Source organism: Oryx dammah, unplaced genomic scaffold (assembly GCF_014754425.2).
Source record: "Oryx dammah isolate SB20612 unplaced genomic scaffold, SCBI_Odam_1.1 HiC_scaffold_5, whole genome shotgun sequence".
Taxonomy (NCBI): Eukaryota; Metazoa; Chordata; class Mammalia; order Artiodactyla; family Bovidae; genus Oryx; species Oryx dammah.
Genome location: NW_024070189.1, coordinates 56,428,435 through 56,456,258, shown reverse-complemented (window position 1 = coordinate 56,456,258; position 27,824 = coordinate 56,428,435). Strand labels below are relative to the sequence as shown.

The 27,824-nt window shown below is 44.7% G+C and overlaps 1 protein-coding gene and 1 long non-coding RNA gene across 5 annotated transcripts in view; one reads left to right on the top strand and one right to left on the bottom strand.

Moving 5' to 3' along the window:
• The window catches only part of FGF1 (fibroblast growth factor 1), a 117,970-nt gene that overhangs the window by 47,502 nt on the left and 42,644 nt on the right, over nucleotides 1-27,824 (bottom strand). The window lies entirely within an intron of this gene.
• Nucleotides 1-27,824, top strand: part of LOC120863517 — an 81,755-nt gene that overhangs the window by 51,080 nt on the left and 2,851 nt on the right. Inside the window, exon 4 of the long non-coding RNA XR_005721016.1 lies at nucleotides 24,631-24,698. This is a non-coding gene — a long non-coding RNA (uncharacterized LOC120863517). The remainder of the gene's footprint in view (nucleotides 1-24,630; nucleotides 24,699-27,824) is intronic.

Sequence of the window (27,824 nt, the reverse complement as noted above, 5' to 3'; positions counted from 1 at the left end):
ACTGTCTCACTCCAACACCACATAAACACACACACACACACACACACACACACACACTCTAATGGAAGCCCCAGGAGGGCCCGGGTCAGGTTCCTTTGGCTTACATGATATTGTCGGTGCCTAGCTCTGTGCCTGATGCACAGTAATTACTCAGTATGGGAGTGCATGAATTCAAGAAATATGTTCCCAGAAAAGTTGTTGGGAAGAAGTGTAAAGAAAACCAATTTATCAAAAATGCTTCCTATGGAAGAAGGTGATATTTAAGGTTAGTTTCCTTTTCCTTTGAATCCTTTTAAGCAAGGTAAATAGCATGTTAAAGAATAGTGTTTGACAGAGTTGGAACTGCTAGTTATCCCTATAGGACTTTGAAGGAATTAGTGGAAGGCCCATCCCTTTTTCTTTCTCTTATTTTCCCTTCTATCTATTCATCCATCTTTTTTTCCTGTATTTATTAAATGCCTGTCAAGTATGGATATATACCAGACATGGTAAAATAGGTAATAGTATATCTACCTAGTATATATTACTGTGAGGATTAAATGAGATAATTGTACTTGTTTCTGGCAAAGCACCTAACATATTAAGAGCTTGACAAATGTTAGTTATTACCATTACCATCAGAAGTATTTATGAAGCAACTATTTACACCCTTTGTCTCAGAGTCTCCACAATAAGGAAGGAAGGATACCATTGAAACCACCAGGGGCTTTCGATGATATATGTCATTAATTCCCCTTCCATCATGTCTGTTTTAGAGCAGAGTTACATATGGCCTCTTATTTTACAGGTGGGGATGGTCAGCTCGACATGACAAGAGTGAGGAACAGAATGTCAAATTTTTCGGTAAAGATAGGATCAGTGACTGATTTTCCCCTTTTGCCTCAGCTCCCCTAAATGGCTTAGCTCAGCACTTGTACTGAGCTCAGCACTTGTACTGAGCTCAGCACTTGTACTCTTTTTAAAGAAGCTCGATATTTTGTTCATCATGGACTTTTCTGCATAAAATTTGATTTTTAAAAAGTCTTGCATTAAAATATCATTTCTTCTGATTTCTAGGTGTATTTTGTGCCCAGTGCAAGTGCCTCCCTCATCCTACCCTGGTACCAGCCCTTCTAGCTGGTTGACCTCTCTGAGCACTCATGATCAAGCCATTCGACTCTAGTTAAGGGCTATCAGATTCACGTTCTTGACACCCACTGCCAGTACCCAGCCCAGTTCACCACTGGCTCCTGTCTTGATGTCTAAAGTAGCCCCTCATTTGTTCTTGGTCCCCTCAAGTCAGTACTATACACAGAGTCAGAAGATCTTTTAAAACCTATTTCAGGTGATCACTCCATGGCTTAAAACCTGTAACTTTCCATTTCCATGAAGTAAAACTCAAATCCTTAACCATGGTCTGAGACCCTATGACCTGGCCTGACCTCCCATTCCTCTCTCCCTTTGCCCATCACTTTCCATCCACTCCATTCCCTTGGATCCTCGAGTCCATGGTGATCTCCACATGGCTGCCTTCATCACATGGTTCCCTCTCTCAGCACTACCCTTCGCCACCTCTTTCTACCTTGCAAATGGCAGCTGAAGCGCCACCTCCTCAGAGGCCTTCCCTAACCTCTGGTCTAACTTCTGCTGCCCTCTGCCTCTATTGTTCTCTTCTGTTGCCTCTTGTTCTTTCCCTTTTAAACACTTCTCATCATTTGTAATTTCATTGTATGTCCACCCATGAGTTTACTTGCTTTATATCTTTCTCTCTGACTCAACTGTAAGCTCCTGGAGGACAGAGCTGGGCTTATTCACCACCTTCTCCCCAGCCTCTAAACCATGCCAGGCACAGAGAAGTCACCCAGCCCTTTATTGAGTAAGTGAGGGAAGGAAGGGAATGAGTGGAGAAATCGGTCTTCAGCTTGCAAAATCTTGATCTAAGGACTCTCCCACACACTGAGGAACTTTTATGTCCTATTCTACTCTCTGTCGTCATGAACTTTGCTCTTCTAAAGCAAGTGTTTTTCCCTTGGATTATTTTTATAGAAAAAAGGGAAGCAAATATAGAGATAATTATTGATTCTCACTCATCAAGTCGCTGCTCCCTATCACCGACATCCTTCTGAGAGCCTGCTGCAGAATTCTTGGGAACCACAGGAAATAAGTCCACTAACCACTTGAAATGCTTTTATAAAAATAGACTGGACTTGACCTTCTTCCTGTGGAAAGGCCTCTTTCTACAGGGCAAATGTTACAGAGAAATTCTGTCTGCTCTTAAGAGCCTCCTTCTTCCATCATCCTTCCAGCAGGACTTATCTGGACAAGTGTGGAATCCTGTTCTGACCCTCTGCCTGGGTCACCATATGAGCAAATTCTTCTTTTATTATTTTCATGCTGTTGTTTTTATATTGAAATGGTGAGATAAGCAGACAGAAGTCGAAGCCTGGGGGAGCTATTGGGATATTCTGCTGTGCACTGATACTCCCTGAGGAGTGGTGTTACTCTCGCCAGAGGTCATTACCACTATGCCCGGGCTTCAGTACAGGGGTACACCTTCATCACTCTGACTTTATCTGCTTACTTTAAAATTTTATTACCAAAGTGCAGTTTTACTTCAGTTCAATGTCCTTTTGTAAAGGAGGCTTTGTATGTCTAGTATAATCGCAAAAATATCCCATCAGTAGAATGCAGTGGTCAAGACAAATAAAATGAAAGGACACAGTCACTGGCTTCTGCTTAGGTGCTGTTCTCTGCCTGCTCAGCTGTTTTGGTTATCAAGAGAGAACGACAGTTCTGCTGCTGCTGCTAAGTCACTTCAGTTGTGTCCGACTCTGTGCGACCCCATAGATGGCAGCCCACCAGGCTCCCCCGTCCCTGGGATTCTCCAGGCAAGAACACTGGAGTGGGTTACCATTGCCTTCTCCAATGCACGAAAGTGAAAAGTGAAAGTGAAGTCGCTCAGTCGTATCCAACTCTTAGTGACCCCATGGACTGCAGCCTACCAGGCTCCTCTGTCCATGGGATTCTCTAGGCAAGAGTTCTGGAGTGGGGTGCCATTGCCTTCTCTGGACAATTCTTCGAGGGGAGTTGAAAACAAAATTGTACCAAGATGAAGCTTTCTCCTTCAACAGTGAAAATGATTGAAGGAGACTTTGAAGGGGACAGTGGTCTCCCTACAGTGGTCCTGAGAGATGTCATAGCACCACTCAGAACTTCTCCTGTAGCAGCAGGGGCACATGCACCCGACTTGATGAAGCAAAGGGTTAGTACTTAGGCTTTATTGTTATACCAGTTCAACAAAGAAGCAGAGAATGCCAGTCAGTCCCCTTAGAAATCCTGAAATAGGAGGAGGTGATAGAAAAATTAGAAAATACAGATAAACAACTGTAAAAAGTTTTAAAAGATTGTTCATGATCCTGTCAGCCAGAGAGAACTCCTTTTAACATTTCCATTCATGGAAATGTAAGCATTTTACAAAGTGGAATCATATATGTGAATCATATATACAAATATCTCAGATTTCCTGCGACACAAAACTTGCTGCTTTGTTAATTTTCTGCATTGTTTGCCTAATTTCTATTTTGTTACTATCTACTTTTATCTTTATTTTTTGCTATTACTGCTTACTTTTAGTTTTCTTTCTCCTTTTATTTTTCAAAACCTTTTCCTGCAGAATCTTGGATCATCAATTTTAAACCTTTTAAAATATTTTAATGTGAGCACTTAAAGGTAAAATTTCTAATAATTGTCTTGAGTTACCTCCCCAAATTTTTATTTGCTGGGTTTTGTATATCATTTAGCTTAAGCTATTTTGTAATTTCTTATTTGATTTTTTTTCTATATGTGTAGTTCAATTGAAAATATAGTTTTCCTAGATATGTTATGGTTATTGATATTTAATTTACCAGTGATCTTAGGATTTACTCTCTATGGTTTCAGTTCTGTTAAATTGATTCAGACTTGGTCTAAAGAAAGTGAAATCACATGTATAATTTTTTTTCATTAATAAATGTATATCTATGTACCTCTCTATTTGTAATGGCTACATAGGATTATAGCATTTGGTTATAAGTACAAGCAAAACTGTGTCAACTAAGCCTCTATCATTAGACATTTAGGTTGTGTACTGTCTGTCACTGTTATGAACAAAATTGCTCTAGGCAGCCTTACCCACTAGGACTTTATGTCCTTAGGATGATTTATGGAAATAGAATTGTTAGGGAAAAGCATGTACATTTTAAGTTTTTTCAAACTTTTCAGAATTTTCAAACTTTCAAAATTTTCAGAAAGTTTGTACCCTTTATGTGCTTAGGTTCCATTTATATTCCTTGACTTTTATCAGTATTTCCCTTCTTATTCCTATGTCTGCTCTTCAAGGTAGAGAAATTAATTTGAAACCTTCTGACCTGCTGACTGGTTTCCAAGTCCCCTCATAAACTGGGGCCCTTGCTCCTTTTGCCTCCACTTGCTCTGAGGGTGCCTGGCACTGCTTGTGGGATCTTGCTGCACATGTTCCCAAGCCTGTGACCCAACGTAAAGGATGCTTTCCTAGCAGTGTGGGCCTGTGGAGCTTTCCAGAGTCCAGTGATCCCTGGGCTCCTGGGGAGCATATGCCCCGGACCAGCACTGGCTCAGGCAACCTTGGAGGCCTCCTTTGTCTCTTTGACATTTCAGGCCACTTCACTCCTTTGCTACACTGCCCTCATCTCTCAGTTCTGACAAAGTACTCCTGACTTCTCTTCAAAGCTCACCTCCTCTATGAATCACGTAATATCAGCAATTCCAAGACCTCTTGTGATATCACCTCTAAGTGATTTTATCCACTATTAATTTATAAATTTACAATGAATTCTTGCAAAGGGGCACCACACACACCTTATTAAATGTGGAGCTCCTGTGTAGCATGAAGCACAATGTACTGAAGGCAGTCAGTAAACACTTGTTGAAATAAGAACTCAGCATCTCCCAGACTAAAGTGCGGCTTGGCATAGCCAAATACAAAATGGCAGACAACTGGGAATTCTTGCTCACTGAGTATCCCAAGTACTGTCCTTGTGTCTAAATGTTTAAGTAAGAGACAGCCAAGGCACTGGGTAGAAACTCACTGAGATTCAGACCATCAGGTGTAATTCCATAGTTGGTGTGTGATTCCAGGCCAGTGTCTTGTCCTCTCTGAGTCTATTTCCTCTCCTGAATGGTACCTGCTTGTGAGGTTGGTGCAAAGATCCAACTTGATAAGAAGGTGTAAAGTGAACAGCACTTGTGCAGCATGTGATCAGCTCACCATGGATGACATCATTAATATCCTTTGTATGTAGGGCATTTACTGAACGATATAGTCTCCCTCTGAGTTTAGCCTGTGGTCTCCCTTCTTTGTGCAGCAGAAACAGGCTGGGAAGGCCACTTGGTTTTCTCTAAAATCCCCTCACTTCATCCTTCCACAGAGGAGGGAAAATAGCTCCTTTGCTTTCAGGGTTTGCCTTTTCTGACTCCTGAGATCCAGGGAACAGAGCCTTAGCCAAGTGGTTAGCTAAAACAGGATAAGACTCATCCAGTGTCCCTAGGGTGATGGCTCATTGTTTCATGAAACTATATAGTTTGTACCTATTCTTTTGATTGTCTTATGCCTTTCCTGTTAATTATAATTAACCAGGGGCTGGCTATCTCAAGAGCACTTATGTGTTAACAGTTCAAATGGGAGATAGATTGCACAGTTAGGAAGACTTGGGTTTCAGTCTGGGTCTGCACTTACTTGCTGGGTGACTTTGGGCAAGTCATGTCGTTGCCCATGCCTCGGTTTTCTCATCCATCAGTGGAAATAGTAATAGTAATACCTTCATAGGTTGGTTGAGCATTAAATGAGATCATGCGTGTAAAGCACCTAGCACATTCTATGGTGCCAATACCTGTGAGTTACCATCATTTTCATGCTGAATTCCCTCCGTGTCATCACTTTGCCTGTGCGCCTGGCACAGGTCCTTGCCTACGAGGTCCCTTCAGTCACTGTCAACTTAAGTGAATGAAATGAATAGAATATGTGTCCCATCCCCCTTTCTGCCAGAAGGCGAAATCAATAATCTTCATTGTCCTACCAATCTTAACTATAGCTTGTGGTGTTTTACTATGAACAAGGTTGTCAGTATCCAGGAGCAGATGTGAGTCTCTTACCTGGACCCTGTGTTACTAAGCAAGCACAGGGCATGACATTGCCTTCACATCCTGAATGTTATTCCTCAAGGTGGTGCCTCACTGCAGTGACGGTCCCCTCCCCAGGGGTCCTGATTCACTGGGCCTGGGTTGGGCCTGCAAGTTCAGCAGACCTCCCCTAGGGATTCCAGTGCACACCAGGATGTGAGAACCACTAGTTTGAGATATCCTTTTTTTAATGCATCAAGAGAGAGGAGAGGAATTCAGGCTAGAAGGGCCAGGTTGGTTCTTTTTCTTTTTCTCATTTTAGCAAAGTCACTGAAATAACTCTAAATCTACTCACGTTGTTTTCTTTAAAAGCAGTGGCTCAGAGGACACTGACATTTTGATATGTTTATTTTTTCTCCTTCTTTCCATTACTCATATTTCCTTTGCTGAATTATTGTTTGTGCCTGCTGGGGGTGGGGGTGGGGGTGGGGGCAGAATAAGACAGAGGGTAAGGTGAAATGAGTGAGGGCTCCAGGTCCTTCTCAACCCTTTTGCTCTGAGAGGCTGGGATGGGAGGGAGGCCTTCTCTGCTATGGGAGCCACAGGCCACTAGCAGGCAATGTGTCTCAACTAGGTCTGGTTTGCTCTGAGGTTCTGGCTTGCTGATCATGGTAGAGCCTGATGGAAAGGCCCAGATTTCTCTGAACTGAGTCAGAAACCAGTTCTGAAGAATTAACTGGGGCCTCAGCACAATGTACAAGTAAGATTAAATCAGGCCTCCAGAGTGAGGGAGTTTGTGCAGCTTAGAATTGCAATGCAGTTCTGTTGTATTCTCATTTCTCTCTGCTTCTTAATTTATTTGGTAAAGTTCTCAATTGTTCAAAGATCTGAGTACTCATTCATTCACTTGACACATATTTAATGAGCACCTACTATGCATCAGGGATGAGGAATGTAATGGAGAAGAAGGCAGATGCAATGAGATCTTCTGGAACCTGGCATTCTAGAGAGGAAGACCTACCATAAAAGAAATTCCCAAAGTCCAGGGCACCTTCCAAACTACATAATAGGTCTCTTAGAGAGCCTGGGAGATGGGAAGACTTCCTGGAAGAAGGAGCATTTATATTCCTAGTGAACAAGGGGAAAAAAGCAGCAGGAAGAGTGTGTGCAAAGATCCTGAGCCCACAAAGGGCATGCTTCATTTAGGGAACTGAAACTAGTTCACTATAGGTGAGGTGAGAAGGCTGTGGATGGGGAAGCTGATGGGGCCAGGTCATGCAGGGCCCTGCAGGCCTTTGTCTAAAGACCACCAAACAATGCAGGGTGCAGGTTGACATGATCAGATTTGCATTTCTAAAATGTCACCCTGGCTGCTGAGTGGAAAAGTACTGAAGAAGAGTTCAGGGAAACTAGATGCACTGGTGAGAGGTGATAGGGACTCAGCAGGTAGACGTGGGTACAGGCCAGATGTGATGTACACACTTCACAGCTACCCAGCCACTAGCCTTCTCTCAGAGGGACAGCAGTATCCAGCCAGCACATGGTATCATGAGATGAGCTAAAGTTGGAAAATCTGAAAAATCTCACCACCAGGCATATCAGGAAATGTCATTTCGACAGGAGATGGTGCTGCTGGGGAAATTTGAGCACATTGATCTTTAGGAGCAGATTGGGGAAGGAGGCACCTTGGTGTCTTAATAAATGACACAGAATCCGGGGCACCAGAAGGCCTTGCTACCTGACCTGCCGACTAGGACTCTTGTGCTTGCTTTTCTTCATTCTTCCCTGACTCACCAGGTCACTGGCCAAGTCATCTATCCCTTGGCTATACGTGTATGAGCTCAGAGACCCGTTTCCGAATCATGCTACTAACTTTATAAAATCTACAAGATTGCATCAGCTCAGGGCAGGTCAGACAGCCTGGAGGGAACAATGGCCCAGCTGGCTCTCTACATGACTCTCGATCTTAGGATTCTTTGGGGCTTGATGACACCAGAGGAAGTGGCTGGGGACACCTCCAGGGCACTTCATTCATTCACTCAGGAAATGGTTAAAGTCTTCTGGCCTTATCCTCAGATGGTGAAGAAAGTGGCAGAGTCTTCCTGCGGGGAGCTTATGTAACAGTCATTTCCTGAGGTGTAACTGATAGTCCACAGGGCCTCTCGGCTCTCCTGGTCTTGGTGTTGAATAGCGAAGCCCAAGAGTTCCCTGGCCTCGAATTCCTCAGTGACCTCTAACAGGTAACCAGCTTTTGGTTCCAAGCTGGCAATCACCTCTGGGCCTTTGAACTTGTTTCCTTGTGGCCTGCACCTCTCTCTGCCAACACTGTCCACTGCCCACTGCCACGCAGCGTGTTCCTGCTTCTTTCTCAGCCATGCCCTCAGGTGCTCCTCAGACGAGCCTTCCCTGACCACTCGCCCCAGATCCAGGCCCACCCTCCCAGCGGCTGTCCTTGCCCCTCTGTAGTTCACCAGCTGCTTACTGACTGTCCCTCCCATCAACTGTGCTCCATCAGGGCAGAGCCCTTGATTTTGTTGCTCAGCTGTCTAGCATCCTGCACGGACTAGCACATAATAGGTGAGTAATAGTGTTTGTTGGGAGAAGGCAATGGCACCCCACTCCAGTACTCTTGCCTGGAAAATCCCATGGATGAAGGAGCCTGGTGGGCTGCAGTCCATGGGGTCGCTAAGAGTCGGACACGACTGAGCGACTTCACTTTCACTTTTCACTTTCGTGCATTGGAGAGAGAAATGGCAACCCACTCTAGTGTTCTTGCCTGGAGAATCCCAGGGGCGGGGGAGCCTGGTGGGCTGCCATCTATGGGGTCGCACAGAGTTGGACACGACTGAAGCGACTTAGCAGCAGAAGCAGCAGCAGCAGCAGTGTTTGTTGGAAGAAAGAGGGGTGGAAGAGAATGATGGTCTGGACATGTTGTGTATTGCATCAGTTTTCCTGAAAAGTCACATGCCACACTTAGAAGACCCCTTGTGAATCAAAGCCTGAAAAACTACTAATTTGCCACTTGCCGTACTGAACCGAGAGATTAGTATTTTTAATAGATTAAATCAATCAAAAATTCATCCAATACGTTTTCTGAAACCATTGATCCCATCCCACAAAAACTAACCCAGTCAGCCAGGAAGATGAAGAGACTGTGGGAAGAGATGAGGTTGAGTCAGTCTGCTATTATTCATTACTTCATTCCAACTTTATACAATGATTTCTCGGCCACTGAGGATACAGCACAGTCCCTGCTTTCACTGTCTGTTCTTATTCCTATGGGGGAGATAGTAAGTCTGTAAAAAGTGAACAACCAAATGAGAACATCTTTCAGTGCTAATTCCTGTGTCTCCCTGTTGAAATCCCACAGCAGATGGCTGGAGGTGGTGAGGGCACTGGTAGGTAGAGGGTGGTTGGGGTGTCTCTGAGGAACTGACACTGAGCTGAGACCTTGGGGATGGGCAGAAGTTCAGTGCGTGGGCCCAGGGATGTGTGCACAGCCACGCATCCTAATCTGGAGGAGACTGTGTGATCCTCCTGGGTAAGGAACTGGCACATTTCGGGAAAGCAGTGTCAGGATGCTAAGCCTTCTTGCAGTAGTTAGCCCAGTCTAGGCAAGGGACGCAAAATAATTCAGCCATTGGGGGCCATAGGAATTCATGTCACCTTTTAAAGGACAGATGCATCTCAGAAGGGCAGTGCTGCCTCCTTCCTGACCCTTCCCAATCTGCACCAAGCCGAAATTGATTGTTTCCTGCCTCGGCATCCTGCACCTAGTTGGCTGGAGCTGTCTGTGGCAGTTACTCCGTTCTACCCTGCAATTAGAGCTATTTGCATCCTTCAGTTGGTCTTCTAGTGAGTTTTCACCTCCTCAAGGCAGGGATTGGATCCTAGGGACTCCTTTCCTTCATAGATGCATGCTTCTGGCTTGCGTCTAATAGATGCTTGGTGATATATGTTGGCATTTATTAAATTGAGTAACTGAAATTTCTGACTAATACTTTGGAACCATACATTTTTTAAAAGAGTTTGATTTGGGGAATGGGAATGATAATATGGGTCATGTGGGAGACTCACACCTGGATGGTTCTAGTGGAGACCATTCAGTGCCTCAAGGCTTTGCAGTGGGGGCGGCTGGATCAGAAAAGAAAGCTAATGAAAGCACAAAAAGGGCTGGGGCTGTGAGGACTGACTGCCTATTGATAAAAAGCTATTGAAAATCACCTTGCTGTGCCACACTTGTGTGTGTTTGCCTCTGAGGTTGGGCTGATTGGCTTGTTGGTTGATTTGGAGTTTGGGGTTTCATGTCTTCTTGTGTTCTCTTTATCATTTCCTTCTTTGAGTGGGTTTATTTTCTATATGTACAGAATGTATTGTCCTGAATAATCTAGATATAGGCAGCTTTGTGCAGCTTTGTTATAATTGCTATTTTTGAAGTTGAACCAGTGTTCAATCTAGAATTCAGATCAAATAGAAAGTTAGTATCACTACTGAGGCTTTCCAGGTGACTCAGTGGTAAAGAACAGACCTGCCAACGCAGGGGGACTCAGGTTCAGTCCCTGGGTCGGGAAGATCCCCTGAGGAAGGGAATGGCAACCCCCTCCAGTATTCTTGCCTCGAAGATGCCCTGGACAGAGGAGCCTGGTGGGCTATAGTCCATTGGGTTGTCAAGAGTTGGACACGACTGAAGTGACTTAGCATACCACATAGCACATTTTAAGTACTGAGTTCGCTAAAAATTTCCTTTGGGTTTTTATATAAGCTGCTATAGAAAAACCCGAATGAACCTTCGGGCCAACCCAATATTTCATAGATGTCATCTCATGGTTCCATGTAGGAGCTGAGGTGGCATAAACATTGTTATTCTCATTTTCACAGAGGAAAGGTCAGATTTTGAGCAGTGAAGTAGCTCCTAGAGTTATGAGCTGTTTTAATATAAATTATCGTTTAGTTTTTTGTTTGCAAATGGAATAATAGAGCTTAAAAGTAGAAGGTGGGCCTGAAAATGATTACCTTTTAAAGTGAATACTTAAGTACTGTTTACCTGTTTACTTTTGTAACTAAAAATAAAATCTAATGAAGCACAAAGAAATAAAGCAAAAAAAGCAAGAACAGAAAACACCTCTGTCCCAGGAGGAGTGAGGTAGACTGTCTGCTGTTTTCAGTGGAGCCAGCTGACCTTTGGCCTGCTGGGCCATCAGTGTGGATATCCTTGGTGGTGCCATCACCTCAGTTCAGGATGAGGAGTGGTGGCTCAATAAGCAAAGGGTTACATGGAGATGCAAAGAAAGGAGAGGGACCAGATGCTTTCTTCCCTCTTGACTGTTACCTATTAACTAAAACCAAGTCCATTTTCCTTGTCCCCTTGGACTGGAGCAAAGTGCTGATGGAGGCCTCAGGGGATAGTTTTGTGGGGTCTTTGAAAGGTCAGAAAACTCACATGAAGGCAGCTTTGTTTACATCAGCAAATCCAGCTGCAGCATGCAAGCCCTTGACCGGCGAGTGACTCCCAACACAAAACAGATGTCCGAGCTGCACAGAGTGAGCACACGGGGCTCCTCCACTGGTAGAACTTTGTCTTGATGAGCTGGGAAAAGGGCAGGAGATGGGTGGCACTGGGTGTCCCAAGAGTTGACAACAGCAGCGACCACATAGACCTGGCTTTGTGCTGGCTTGAACCACGTGGGCTCCAAGAGATGACGCTCAGAGGGGGCTGTAAAGGCCAAGCCACATTCCTGCCTCAGAAGGCCACATTATTGTGTATGCTGGACTGTGGGAGTTTGAATTGCCTGTGACTTGGACATGGGAAGAGATGGGGTTCCCTAGGCCAGAAAAGGGGAAGTGGGGTCAGAACCAGGATTCCACTTGGTTCTCAGTCCTAAAAGCGCCTCTGCTACTTTTTGTCTCTATAGCATGATCAACATCATCTGTATGGTAGGTAGATTGTGCAATAAATCTCTCCTAATAAATCATTATCTGATTAGGTTAATCATTATGTTAAACATTTTTCAGGTGATGCTTACCAACTAGAAATATTAATAAATAATGAAAACCCAAGTCCTCCTAAAAGAACCAGGCACATACATTAGATCCAGTGCTCCCCAGGAGGCCCCTATGTCTTCTGTCCTTTGAACAAAGGACCTTGCATTCCAGATCATGTTCTACTCTGTTCACTGATATTCATTTAGTAGATTTACCAATTTGAATACTCTGACACAATTCTTCCTCAAGGAAAAAGGTGAAATCAAGGCAATAACAATTATTTAAGATATTAAGAACTATGATTTAAAAACATAATACCTATACATAGATATATATATGCAGTTTAAAAAGAGACTAGATACACACAGACCCCGGAGTATGACCATAGCCATTATTAGGTGTCAAGGTTACAGATGATTTTTGTTTTCTTATTTATATTTTCCCATAGTTCCCTAGTTTTTTATAAGTAACATGTATTATTTGTATAAAGACATTTTTAATTCTAAAAATCCCATCAAATTGTTATGTATACCTCTTGCTGCAACCTAGAGGTTAATACCCTGAGTTACTGCTACAGGCACCTCACTAAAGTGTTCCTCTAGGAAATGAGTCTTTTTCCCCTCAGATAAAACTTGAAAATTTCTCAGTAGGAAGCAATAACTGACCTGAAGATTCAAAATGGTACCCATGAGAGAAGCAGTAGCTAAGGAATGAAGCTTCCAACCTCTTAGCATAGAAAACAAAGTGTTTTCTTCTGTGATGACAGTTTTTCTTCATCGACGCTCACTTTGTTTTCTGTCAACACAGTCTCAGTTATAGTGAAGTAAATCTACATTTGCATATCAACTCCACAATTTGCTAACCATGGGACCTCAGCCAAGCCATTTATAATCTTTGTGCCTCTGTCTGCTGGTTTCTAAATAGGCTTCTAATGAGGATTAGATGAAGCAATGCATGTAAGTGCGTGATAGCACAAGCAATAAAGGCCAGTTATTGTCATGATCCCATTGGCTTGTCCCAGTCATCTTTTCTAACTATTTCACAGAGAATATTTTTCTGATTTAGCTGGTCTCTATAATCTATGTCAAGCATGTACTCAGAACTGTGACCTTCCAGAATGGCCCCAGGAACACCAAAAAATTTTTTTAAAAATCCAATATAGTTCCTACTTACCTGCTGGCAATAGGCTTATTTCCCCACAGAGCCTCGAAGTCTCTGAGCAGCAAACTTAACTCACTCAGGAAACCATGAGAGCCTGGCTGTGGCCCCAGTGCCTGCTCCCCTCAGTTAAGTCAGTGCTCCCTTTAAGCTGTTCCTTTTGGCTTTTCTGACTCAGTGTCTTAGGTCATTCTGAGACAGCCTTCTCCTCCCCACCTTCCCCACTTGTACCTGTTGTCCTGGACATTCGTCATCCTTTTTGACTGCCCAGCATCTGAAGCCCAACATAAACACGCAGGTCTTGATCTGGCTGGACCCTTCTTGCAGTGTGGTGTGGGAGTACCGAACCTTCCCACTGATTCTCTGCAGCTGTGGGTTCTCCGTGCTCTGTGTTCACTGTCAAAGTCATTGGTTGCTTATGATTAAGGAGCCTAGCCAGCTCCTGTGTGTCCTGCTTTGACATGAGTCCTTCAGCTGTTAGTTCCCCAAGCTCTCTGAGCTTCCTGTGGCATACTGTTTATTTCATTCTGGTTGTGACATTCTATTGGAATCACCTTCTTATTCTCCCGTAGACTTAGCTCCCTGAAGACAAGAACTAAAGCCATCTAGATCACCGTAGCAATGTTCTATCATGGAGGAGAGTGCCTGGCACGTAGTAGGCCCTCTGCAAATGTCAAATGAATAAACAAGCAACCACCTGGGAGGAGACCAGAACAACCACAGTAGTTCCACTTGGAGAATCAGTTACTTGCCAACTTTCTGATAACCTGGCACCATTCCTAGCCTGATTCCAGGAGAAACCAGATTTCCTTTAGGCTTTGGCAGGGAAGAGGCTATTCCAGCAGCATCCTGAGTGGGCGGGTGAGATGTTGGCCGCATCTTAGAGTGGGTGAGTAATCCTCCAGGCAGCACTTAGCTTGCAACCCTGGCTTACATCACGGTCATCTCCTGAAGCTCCCAGCTTAAAATGGAAAGTGGCATTACTCATGGCGGAGAGCAGACAATAAAAAAACATCGAGGTGGGGCCCGACACAATGGGGTGAACGTTCCCTGATGATGGGTGAGAGCATCTCTGCTCTGAGGGCTCAAGGCCCTGACGACAGCTCAGTCGTAGCAAGGCTTTTGAGCTACACCTCCAAATTAGCTCATCACCCAGTACCTCACTCTTTGGGATGTTGGAAGACGTTGTGATTCTCAGCCTGCATCAGGCCTGGGGAGAAGAAATGCCCCTGAACAATATCAGAAGGCAATAGCAAGCAACAGTTATGAGTTGAGGCTTTGACATGTAACAGAGCTAAGCCTGAATCCTAGCTCTTCTAGTTGCTAACTCTGTGACCCCAAGTAAATTACTTAACCTCTCTGCTTTTTATGTCCTTCAGCTGTAAAATGGGTTGAGTAATAGTACCAACTACAAGATCTTGAGAAAAGTTAAGTCAGAGAATTTATATGAAATCCTTACCACAATGCCTGGCTTGCAAGCAACACTCAGTAAATGATGACTGAGGTTGTGCTTTTACCATCTTCCTTCAGCAGCTCCATGCTTATCCACCCTTTATATTTTTATCCCCTTTTAATCTCTCTCAGCCTTCATACCCTTGCTCCTTCCAGCAGTCCTCCTTTACCTCTGACACCCTTCTGAGTTGACGCCACCACCCAGCATCCCTACATGCTCACTCCTCTCCATTTCTAGCTCATCTTTCTCTCAGTTTCTCGGTGTCTGTCAGCTTGTGTCCCCAGATCCAACGTCTGGCCCATCATGGTCTCTTCTCCACTTCAGAATCCATGACCTGGCACTTGGTGAAGCAAAAGACACTGAAGTAAATCAGTCTGGTTTTAGTGACACCTCATGGACAGATTGGGCCTAAGGTCAGAAAATGGTCAGAGCGCAGTGCCCATTCCAGCGCCCCAGCATGCTGAACGTGTACCCACAGAATGTACAGTGGACCAAAGTCCCATCTTATCAAAGCTGGGCATGGCACAGCCGAGGTGATCATCACAAAGGCAGTATTTTTCTCAGGAAAGATCATATACCAGCTTTTCTATTAATAGCCTTCTTTAGTAAGTTCTAAATTAGATTCCTTTTTTTTTTTTAAGGGGCACACTTTTGGCCTAAGCAGGTTACATGCATTACTGTTGAGAGATAAGCAGTGATATACATGAGCTGAGACTCTTAGCATTGTACTAGGTAGTTCTTTACCAATGGTCTGAGGAATCCACAAACATCAGTTCCTCCATGGTTAAGAAAACTTTACACTTTTGATCTCCAATGACTAGATTAACCACAGGCTGTCATCCCAGGATGTGTCCTGATCATTATTTATTCAACACATTGAATGAATAGCTTTTTATGTTCTAGGAACATTGTGAATACCATGGCAGTGTTACAAGGAGACACAAATCCCATAACTGATGGAGATATTAGGGAAGATATATGTATCTTTTTCAGATTCTTTCCCACTACAGGTTATCATGGGATATTATATGTAGTTCCCTGAGCTATACAGTAGGATCTTGTTGTTTTATCTATTTTCAGTATAGTAGTATGTATCCATTAATATCAAGCTCCTAATTTATCCACCCCAGCATTTCCCCTTTAGTACCCATAAGATTTTCTGTGTCTATGAGTCTTGAGAAACAGTACGCTTTGAATTAAGGATGGCCCATATATAATGAGTTCATGGGGAAGGGGTATGTCTGGAAAGATAACTTATAGCCAGATCTGTACTTAGAAGTCTAGTATTTATCTTAAAAAAAGCTGACCTCAGGAATCCCCTGGCAGTCCAGTGGTTAGAACTCAGCACTTTCACTGCTGTGGCCTTGGTTCAGCCCCTGGTTGGGAAACTAAGATTCCACAGGCTGCTCAGTGCCAGAGAATAAATAAAGAAGACCAAAAAAGAAAAAAAGAAAAAAACTCTTAAGATTACCTCAACAGAACAATTGGTTCCCCTCACCCAAACCCCCAGCTTTCTCAAGTATTTCAAATCTTTGTAAATGTCCCCAGTCATTGTTTCTCTCTTCTTCACCTAGCCCCCTTCAGTTCATCAGCAAGCTCCGTATCCAAAATGTATCCTCAGTCTGACCTCTTCTATCTTCTCCAATATTACCCCTATGTTCCAAGACATCATCGTTTCTTACCCACTTCCTTGTTTCATTTCTTGCCCTCATACAGCAGGTAGCTCAAGACAGATCATATGCCCTTGCTTACTGAAAACCTCCTAGCAGCTTTCTGTTGCTGTATCTGTCCATGGGAAGACTGTGTCCTACAGGCTCATGATTAGACCCAGGCTCTCCTCTCCTCTCCTCCCTTGCTTGTCCTGCTGCATCCACACGACAGCTTCTCTTCTCTTCCTTGAACTCTCCAAGCATGGACTTGCGCCAATATCTTTGTGTTTACTGGTCCCTCTGTCTGAAATGCTCCTCTTTGCTTAGACCTCTGCTTGTCCACCTCCTCATGGCTTATATCTCCGCCTGAATGGTACCTCTGCAGGTCATGCTCACTATCCTAACTAAAGTAGCCCCTTCTCAATTTTTCTCTATCTCAGAACTCCATTTTTCCTTTGCAGCACTTATCTGAAATGCTCTTCAGTATTTCCTCTCTTATCACCATCACTTCTACTAACTTGCAAGCTCCATAAGACTTTGTCTTATTTACCACCACCTCTTTAGTCCTTAGCACAATCCAGCCCAAGTAGGTACTCAGTAGTCACTCACAGAATGCAGATGCCTAGACCGCATGCCCAGAAAAATTCTGATTAGTCTGGGTTAGGAGTTAAAGAGAAGTTAAATTGTTTGAGGTGGTTTCTTTTTTTTTTACTAAATGCATATTTTTAGCCGTGTTATATCTAGTACAGTTCCCAGGTGGTCCTGATTTTTAGATAGTTAAGAATCCTTGACCTAGAGAATAGAAATCTCTGTAGCATCTTTTACTCAAACTGGGGTCCTTGGACTGGTATCCACCAGATACTTGTTAGAAATTCAGATTGTCAGGCTCCACCCCCACCTTAGAAAACCAGAATCTGCACTATAAGAAGATGTCCCAGCTGACTTGTATGCATATTAAATTTGAGAAGCACCAACCTAGCAGAAATACAGAATTCCTGAAGAGTAAGAACCTTGAATTTGGCAGGTTGAGTTTGCTTTGTTTGCAGGACAGTGAAATCGGCATGTCTCCCAGACAGCTGGAAATGTGGTTCTGAAGTCATGGAAAGAGAACCCAAAAGGAAATTAACATCTTCACCAAAATGCTCATTAAGGGTCGGAGTGCAGGCTGTAGTGAGGTCATGAGTGGAGAGAAGAAGACAGAGTTGGTGGACCACAGGGGCAGGCCCAGTAAGGGTACAAGAGAAGGGGAGCTGAGATGAGGAAGTAGGGAAAGAGACTGATGGAGAATGATGGCTCAGGTGAGGGCAAGAGGCAAGGTCAGGAATGGAGTGATCCAAGCATCAGATTCTGCAGAAACATTAAGGAACATAGAAACTAAGAAATGGGCATGGAGTTCTGTCCCCAGAGGTGGGTGATAAGAGAAACCAAGCGCAGGGAGCAGAGGCTTGAGTCAGTGGTGAGCAGTTGGAAGCAGCGAGTCCACACCACCCGCCCAGGAAGGACTATGGTCTCACCAAGAGGAGAATTGTGGCTTGAAGCAGGAGGAATGGAGAGAAACTTTTCTCAAATGAGAGACCTTGGAATGCTGTCAAGAGGAAACCTTCAGAGAAGGGGACTGAGTAGATTAGAGATCAGAAGAGAATTTAATTGATGAGACTGGGTCCTGAAGCAGGTAGGAGGGAATCACATTAGACTCGTATGCTTGTTAACACATAGACTGACCTAGATGGGCGTGAAATAAACAACAGGCCACCTTCAAGGAAGGAGACTGGGTGACTAGAGAGGCAGGGTGGCTTTCTTTTTTATTTAAGAAAAACAAAATAATAGTTAAAAAAAAAAACCTATGTGTGCTCTGCCCAGATTTAACAAATGTTAACATTTTCTCAAATTTACCTTAGATTTCTTATATATAAAAGAAAACATTAGAAAGTTGAAGTTCCTCCTGTTTTCCTTTTTCTTAACATTTTTGCCCTCTCTTCTCCAAGGGCAGGGGCAGATAGATGGTGGAGAAAGGGTGTGCTTGGGGAGAGTTGGAGAATGACATTGATCAACAGCTCCCCTGTGCCAGGTACTGGGCTTGGGTTTGACATTTGAAGTAGGAGGGAGAGGGAATCCACAGGGATTTATCAGGATGATGTGTGCGAAAGGTTCAAAAGGTCAGGAAAGGTGAGTATGGCAGTTAAAATGGTCTGTGAGCCTCAGTTTCTCCATCTGTAAAATGGTCATAGTAATACTACCTACCTCAAAGTTGAAGATCGAATGACTTGGGTGAATAACCTACTCAGAACTTGAGACTTCCTACATGGCTATTAAATGATGACAGTAGTGGCAAGGAGGATGCTTACAACTGTAATTGTTCAACCCCCTTTATAATCAGTATATATATTTTATCAGTTCAGTTCAGTTCAGTTGCTCAGTTGTGTCCGACTCTTTGTGACCCCATGGACTGCAGCACGCCAAGCCTCCCTGTCCATCACCAACTCCTGGAGATTACTCAAACTCATGTCCATTGAGTTGGTGATGCCATCCAAACATCTCATCCTCTGTCGTCCCCTTCTCTTTCCACCTTCAGTCTTTCCTAGCATCAGGGTCTTCTGAAATGAATGCATCAGGTGGCCAAAGTATTGAAGCTTCAGCTTCAGCATCAGTCCTTCCAGTGAATATTCAGAACTGATTTCCTTTAGGATTGACTGGTTTGATCTCCTTACAGTCCAAGGGATTCTCAAGAGTCTTCTCCAACACCACAGTTCAAAAGCATCATGTAATAAGGGGTAATGTGTTCATAATGATGATAAGCCTGAAGGTTTAAGTACTTAGTTCCAGGCTCTCCATACCACCTCATCTAGTCCTTTCTGAACCCTAGGATGTAGGTATTATGAACCCTCCTTCTTCATTCAGATGAAGAAACTGAAGTCCAGGGAGGTTAAGTCATTGCTCAAGGCCACAGATCCAGGAAAGGATTGGTCTGTTACTTGAACCCGGACATTCTGACTTCAGATGTTAGTATTGGTAGTGCTGTAACCTCCCTGAAAAGTTAAGTGTTTGGCATGTAGTGAAAACATGCTCATGTTACCTCTTATTATTGTAAATATTTTTGGAGAAGAGCCATTTAAATGGTCAGGCTGCAGTTCTTTTCTAATGAGACATACAGAGCCCTGAGATGTTTGGAAATTCCCTAGTGCCATGCTGCCAAGAGGTTACAGAACTGAAATGAAAAGCTGTGGGTACTGGAGGCTCCAGGCTGCTCTGAAGAGTGCTAATTGACTTGTAAGCTGAGCACTTACCAGATAGGTTATCCCATTCCATGCTGAGACAACCCATTTAGGAAACAGGTACCCAGGAGCCTAGCCTTGCTCCCCCTACTCCCCAGAAGCTCCTTCCATGTTGCCCATCCCACACCACTTCCCCCCATCTGAGCCCAGGGACCAGTGTCAGCAGCCCAGGCAGATATCAGAGCACAGAAGCAGCCCGAGAGCCTGGGGTCTGGTCTCAGGGGCAGGCACCTTGGCAGCCAGCTGCAGCCCCTCATCATCACCCTAGCCACAGTACATGCTGCTCCCTGCAGGGCGCCTCAGCCTGGGCACACCTGCTCACTCCCTGTCCCCTCCACTTCCTTCTGCCCTGGATTTCCAGACAGAGTCCAAAATGGGTTCACATCAAATAAGATTTGTTTTCTTTCAGTGTAATTTTCCGTTTATAGACAGCCTTCTCGCAGGAGGCACTGTCCTCCTTCCTCTGTCTCGGTTTTTTTCTGGGTGTTTGGGGATAAACTCCTGGTGGTTGTTTTGGAGCCCTGTGGTCAGCAGTCCAGCCGGTCATTCATTCAGAGTGTCTCCAGAAAACCTGCACTTACGCTTGCAAGAGCTTATGCTGATTTCTGTGGCCTCTGAGCCGTCTATGGAACTGTGCCCATGTAGCCAAGTGTTAAGAAATATCTTATGGGGGCCAGCAGGATCCTTATCTGCAGGCTCATCCTGGTGAGATGATGCGGATGATAATTACAGCATTATAATAGCAGCCGATCCTCACAGACACTCCTCTAAGTGCTGAAAGGGATTCCCTTATTCCTGTGAGATTAGGTGCTGTTTGGACCCCCTTTACAGAGGTGAGGAAATAAGCACCCAGAAGTAACAGTCCTGGCTGACCAGGGGGTGTATAGGATCCAGCCCTACTGACCTCTCTGGCCCAGCCACTCTACCACCCACCTCCGACCCTTTGATCTAACCACACCAGCTTTGGTTTCATCCCTTGGATACACAGTGTGACCTCCTGCCACAGGTCCTTTGCACACGCTTTCCCTCTGCCAGGACCCCCGTTCCCTCTACTCCATAGCTAATTCACCCTGAACCATCTTTCACATCTTAACTGTGCCTTACTCAAGGATGTCCTACTCAACCTTCCCTGACCATATGTCCCATTAAAGCTCTCATGGTGCTGCCTGCCTCTCCTCCATGGTCCTGGTCAAAGTTTAAACTCTGTTTTTATTTGTGCAATTTACCAGTCAATGTCTGTCTCTCCCTCCAGACTGTGACTCCATGAGAGCAGAAGCTTGAAAGTGCTGCCTTGTATGTAATTCTATCACTGCACTTACCATGCTGAACTGAAATGATTTGTTTATTCATCTGTCTCATCCCTTGGTCTGTGAGTTTCCTAAGGGCAGTATCCAGGTCTTTCTTCTAACAGAGAACTCAGCTCAGTAACTACTTGGTGAATTGAATTGAACGACTGGGATTTAATTGAACAGTATAACTTGGGAAAGGGTACCTGAAAGTTCAGAACTTTGGATGGAGCAAGCCCACAAATGCTCTCTCAGAATCACCCCCTGTGGAAATCTGGAGTGATGTTTGAGAGAAGGTTAGTGTTTTTAAAAAGCCAGGTTCACTTATAATTTGGATAGCAAACTAGGAGGATCTATGACTTTCCTTAAGAAGCATCATATTACGGTTATAAATCCAAGAGAAGTGAAGATGAAATGGTGTCTGCCTGTCCGAGGTTCATCTGAAGTTTAGTAAAAGTCAGAGCATAAATAACAAGTGGAATCTCACGGAAGTTGTGCTGGGATTTGGCTCCCCAAGCCCTCAGCCTTGCGTCATTTCCTTATCTCTCCTGGATGACCTTGCCTGGCTCGCTTCCCAGTGTGGTTATTGCTGTCTTTGACTCCATAAATGTTGTGGTCTGGTTGCAAGGAAGCATTCCCATCTTTGGAGCTGATCCTTTCCACGACCTGATGCCCCTTAGTCTGGCAGATGGTCCCTAGGGATTACTTGAATGAGAATAAGAGAGGCAGAGAGGGAAAAGGGGCTTCCCTGTTGCCCAGAGGATGAGCAGGGCCAGGGGCAAGCTGCCCGTTAGAGGCTGGTGCTGACCCAGCAGGGTTTATGAAGAACGTGCCAGGTGACCGGGGGCTCTCGCATCCAGACAGGACCTGGCCTCAGCTCTGCCCACCCCGGCTCCAAAGGAAACAGGCAGTTTTTCGGAAAAGCTGTTTTCATTCATCATGCCTCCTCCTTCCTATCAAAACAGATTATGAGCGTTTCTTTGGAGGATTGAACAGCACCCTTTAAGAAGTTAGAAGCCATTTCTGAGTTGAAAGGATTAACCTAGTTAAATTTAATAGTAGCGGTACATCATAGATTAGCAGGTAATTTGAAAGAACACGATTGAGGCTCCAGTAACCCATTATGATGTGCATAGGTTTTCAACTATTTTGCAATAACAATACCACCTGGCTGTCGCCTGTGAGGGGTTAAAGTAACACTGGCCTCTTATCCCCGTGTGAATGCCTCTGGCACAGAGCAGGTGCTCAGCAGTATTTGTTAAAGGAATAGAAGAAATATGAGGCTGATCTAAAGTTCTGAGAACTTTCTAAAATGGGACAGAAACCCACAGTTTTGAATAGACTTTGCCCAAATGCATTGGGTAATGGCACATACAGCTGCTTGCTGTTCTCCTTGGCTTTCTAGATCTAGTTCCCACTCATTCAAAATTAGGAATGTATTCCTGACAGCCAGTTCAGTTCAGTTCAGTTCAGTTCAGTCGCTCAGTCGTGTCTGACTCTTTGCGACCCCATGAATCGCAGCACGCCAGGCCTCCCTGTTCATCACCATCTCCCAGAGTTCACTCAGACTCATGTCCATCGAGTCCATGATGCCATCCAGCCATCTCATCCTCGGTCGTCCCTTTCTCCTCCTGCCCCCAATCCCTCCCAGCATCAAAGTCTTTTCCAATGAGTCAAATCTTCTCATGAGGTGGCCAAAGTACTGGAGTTTCAGCTTTAGCATCATTCCTTCCAAGATACCAAAAGAGGAACTCCCCAGGTCATTAGGTGCCCAATATGCTACTGGAGATCAGTGGAGAAATAACTCCAGAAAGAATGAAGGGATGGAGCCAAAACAAAAACAATACCCAGTTGTGCATGTGACTGGTGATAGAAGCAAGATCCGATGCTGTAAAGAGCAATATTGCATAGGAACCTGGAATGTCAGGTCCATGAATGAAAGCAAATTGGAAGTGGTCAAACGAGATGGCAAGAGTGAACATTGACATTCTAGGAATCAGCGAACTAAAATGGACTGGAATGGGTGAATTTAACTCAGATGACCATTATATCTACTACTGCGGGCAGGAATCCCTCAGAAGAAATGGAGTAGCCATCATGGTCAACAAAAGAGTCCAAAATGCAGTACTTGGATGCAATCTAAAAAACAACAGAATGATCTCTGTTCGTCTCCAAGGCAAACCATTCAATATCACAGTAATCCAAGTCTATGCCCCAACCAGTAATGCTGAAGAAGCTGAAGTTGAACGGTTTTATGAAGACCTACAAGACCTTTTAGAACTAACACCAAAAAAAAGATGTCCTTTTCATTATAGGGGACTGGAATGCAAAAGTAGGAATTTAAGAAACACCTGTAATAACAGGCAAATTTGGCCTTGGAATGCGGAATGAAGCAGGGCAAAGACTAATAGAGTTTTGCCAAGAGAACGCACTGGTCATAGCAAACACCTTCTTCCAACAACACAAGAGAAGACTCTACACATGGACATCACCAGATGGTCAACACCGAAATCAGATTGATTATATTCTTTGCAGCCAAAGATGGAGAAGCTGTATATAGCCAACAAAAACAAGACCAGGAGCTGACTGTGGCTCAGATCATGAACTCCTTATTACCAAATTCAGACTCAAATTGAATAAAGTAGGGAAAACCGCTAGACCATTCAGGTATGACCTAAATCAAATCCTGACAGCCAACTTACAAGGAATCCCAAGGCTTAACTCAGATCTAAGGAGGGTTTTTTTTTTTTTTTTTTAAGTCACCAAGGAATCATTCTTAAAGAGGAGACAGAGTCCTGTGTAACCTGAAAATGTAGCACAAATATTGAAAAAGAACATCCTGGGGCTTCAGTGGCTAAGGCAGAGGAAAGTCAAAGATGTGTTGAAGTTAGAATTGGAGCTGTTTTCCACGCTGAAAATCAGACTTGTCCTGTCTTTGGTGGACTAGGCACAGGCTGGCGCAGAGGAGCCCAAGTCCAGAAGAGGGCGCTCCGAGCTAAGGGTGCTGACTGCAGTTGGGAACCCAGGGTCCTTGAAAGAGGCTGTTCACGCTTCATCTTTGTTTGCCCTGCCTGTTTTTGTGTTCTCTGTAGAAATGAGAGAGGGTTTTCCCTCTTCTCTGCCAAAGAATGGTATTCCGAAAATATAATTAAGCTGATGATTTCACAGATTAAATACCAAATCCTAGGTGTAAAATTATGTTGAAAAAAATTTTTAATAGCCTTTAACCTTTGGTCTCCCTGAAATCTGTGAACAAATTTCCCACATCATGGCTCTTCTAACTTATTTCAGTGGGCCCTTGGGAATCAATGGCACCCCACTCCAGTACTCTTGCCTGGAAAATCCCATGGACGCAGGAGCCTGGTGGGCTGCAGTCCATGGGGTCGCTAAGAGTCGGACACGACTGAGCGACTTCACTTTCCCTTTTCACTTTCATGCATTGGAGAAGGAAATGGCAACCCACTCCAGTGTTCTTGCCTTGAGAATCCCAGGGACGGGGGAGCCTGGTGGGATGCTGTCTCTGGGGTCGCACAGAGTCGGACACGACTGAAGCGACTTAGCAGCAGCAGCAGCATGCATAAGTACCATCCTACCCACAGCATCTTGATTAAAAAGAAATCTGTACAGTCATAAGACTGGGATACATCCAAGTCTTGTTTTTAGTTGTATAAGCTTCCTTGGAAATACACCTTCTTCCCTGCCTTTTTCGTCCCCAGGTCCTGAGGAGAAAGCAGACAAATCCAACAAGTCCTTCAAGGAGGCATCACACTATGTGCAGACTCTGGTAAGTCCAATGTGAAGAATTTGTCTTATGGAGGGATTCACCCCAGGACCCAGAGATCAATGTATAAAGTTCACAGAGGCACTGTTTCCCATAACAAGAACTGGGAAACCATGCTGCATCAATAACAGAATGATAGAATAAATTATTTAGTCAAGCAAATAACAGGCAGCCATAAAAAGAGAGTGACATATGGGGGTAGGGGGAAGCCCTAGAGCAGTATGTGTGTAATTATCCCATAACTGGTTTTCAAAATTATATGTGTGTGTATAGATACATAGATAGACACCTGAAAAAACGATTACCTTGGATTGTGGAATGGAGCTGGTGAAAGTATCTTGGGCTATTCTTCTAATTTAAAGGAAAAACAATAACACTTGTACAGACAGCCCTCTGGAAAGAGAGCAAGAATGCTGTGCTCTCAGCCTGTCACTTCCGCCCCAAACCTGCTCGATGTCTTCCACCTAAAGGTTTGCTCCCACCCTCCCTGGGGCCTCTAGCTCCCTCCTCACTCTTAGCTTCGCCCGTGGCCAAGCTCCCCCCAACCAGCGTCACTGCCTCCAGCCCCTCTCAGTCACCCTCAGCCCTCTGGAGTCCTCCTTCTGCCAAAACTGCCTCTGCAAAAGCTCGCCCATGATGTTCTCCAAAACTGGGACTACAAACCGGTGGCCCATGAGCCAGAGGTGGCCTGAGGCTGTGTGGTTTGCTGGACCTGTGCTTTGGTTGTAGTTGCTCTCAGTTGATTCGACATGTACCAGTTGGGAGGTTACACCTGGACCTGCCACTGTCTTCTCTTTAACCATCCGAAGATCTGACCCACTGTACCCGCCATCAGACTGAGGGGCAGCCTGACCCAGGGTGTCCACTGCTCCCTCCTGTGGGTTCTCCTGCTCCCACAGCCAGTCGAACTTTCCAGTCCCATTTGAAACCATTCTGTTCTGTCTGGTTTCAACCATTGCTCTGGCTTTCCCAGTCTTCCTTTCTTTCCTTTTTGTTTTTTTTTTTTAGCAGCTTTTCATGGCTTTGTCCTTTGGCCCCTCCTTGGATGTTCAGACCCCTCAGGGGACTGCCCCATGTGTCTTCTCTGAACCATGTACCTGCTCTCCTCCTCTCCCAACATGCCCTTCCTTGTCTGCGTCAGCTTCCGCCTATGTCTCCAAAATCCCAAATTGCCTTTGCCTTAATGAATGACAGTACAGTGGTTACAAAGTAACCCAAACTATAAACCTTGGTCATATTCCCTTTCCCTCGCTTCCCACAGGCATTTCCTAATGATTTGACCTAAGTATGCCTTATATCTTCATTCCTCTCCTTCTCTGCGATCAGTGTCTTGGGCCAGGATGGTGAAATCTTGACCCCAATCTGAGGCAATTGTTTCTAATTTTTCTCTCTGTAGCTTATTCCTCTTACCTCACCCACAACACCTCCAGCCTTGTCCTTCCAAACCACAAATCTGATCATGCCTCATGTATGCATGCATGCATGCTAAGTGGCTTCAGTCATATCTGACTCTTTGCGGCCCTATGGACTGTGGCCCACCAGGCTCCTCTGTCCATGGGGATTCTCCAGGCCAGACTACTGGAGTGGGTTGTCATGCCCTCTTCCAGGGGATCTTCCCCATCCAGGGATCAAACCCAGGTCTCCTGTGCCTCCTGCGTAGCATCCTTGCTCAAATACCCTTCCATATCCTTCCCTGCCCGCAGGCCAAAGCCCAAACTCCTTAGTTTGGCATTCAAGGCTCTTTATGATCTAGTTCTAGCCTTTATTTGTTCAAGTGGCAAACTGAGGACCGATGGTATGTCAGGCCTTGGAGGTACTTTGATGAAAAAAGTAAGTCCTTTTCCCTGTCTTTATGGGACCACATTTTACCTGGAACTTTACAGAGAACACTGCACGCATGCACATGCACACACACACCACACACATACACACACACATGTGACTTAAATGACAGAGAAAGAAAAATTCAACATCAGGAAACAAAGGCAGAGAATGAAGAGTAAATCCAACTTTAGACTAGTCAGGCAAGACTCCCCGAGGAGGTGACATTTAAGCTGAGACCTGAAGGAGGAGAAGGTGCAGAGATTGGGGGGTAGCTAACCAGCAAAACCCCTCCTTCTCATGCCCGCCTATCTTCACTCCCTTTTAAAAAAACCTGTTCTCTGCTCCATGCACACTGAACCACCATCTCTACCTGTAGGCACTGTACTGTGGGGGTGCTTCTGCCCCAACTGTGACCCTCTCAAAGGAGGAACTTTGTTGTTCATTTGGGCCTCTGGTGCTTTATACATACTAGGCTGAGATGAAAAAGTGGGATGAAATGCTGAGATGAGAGGGAAAAGCAGATAGATCGATGGTTGGGTAGGTGAATGGATGGATGGGCAGACGGGTGGGAACACACATGCTTTGAGCTGAGCTGGGGTTAGTGTCTTTTGGGTATAGTTACATAACCAACAGAGCTGAGGTCTTGGGTTTGCTGGAGGTGATTTATGCCGGAGAAGACTCGCTGTTAGAGAGTGCTCACTCAGGTTCTGTACCAATTTGTTCACTAGTCCACTTTGGTTGCTTTTTTGGGCAATTTTTTTTTAACAAATATGAAACAATAACATTAACATTTTTTCTTCAATAAACAGCTCTTGCCTCAAATCTTAAGGGGAATTTTTAGATAGAAAAGTGAGAGACCATGTATCCAGTAGTCCAGTCTTCAGCCTCTGCAGCTAAATCACTGTGCTTCAAATACTGCTGCCAACACTTACATATGAGACACTAGGGGACCTCACCAAGCCCCCAATTTCTTTATAAAACACAACCACCAGTAGTCCTTACTTTCACAGTGTCACTGGGAGGATTCGATGACATGTGTTAGCACAGCACCTATAATAAAGGAAGGGCTCAAAAACTCAGAGGAGCCACTGTTCGAGAGGTGATGTTTTCTTAGCCTGGCCCATCCTCATATCTCCAAAATCTTCTAAAGGATCTGAGCCAAACATGACAAAGGACGTGCACTTTGAGCTGATTTCCTGGTTGTAGAGCAGAGGTGCCCAGACACTCCTAGACCCTACAGTGGACCCTCAGAAACAACTGCAGACTCAGGCTGAGGTTGGATTCCGACCGTGTCCCGTGCCCACT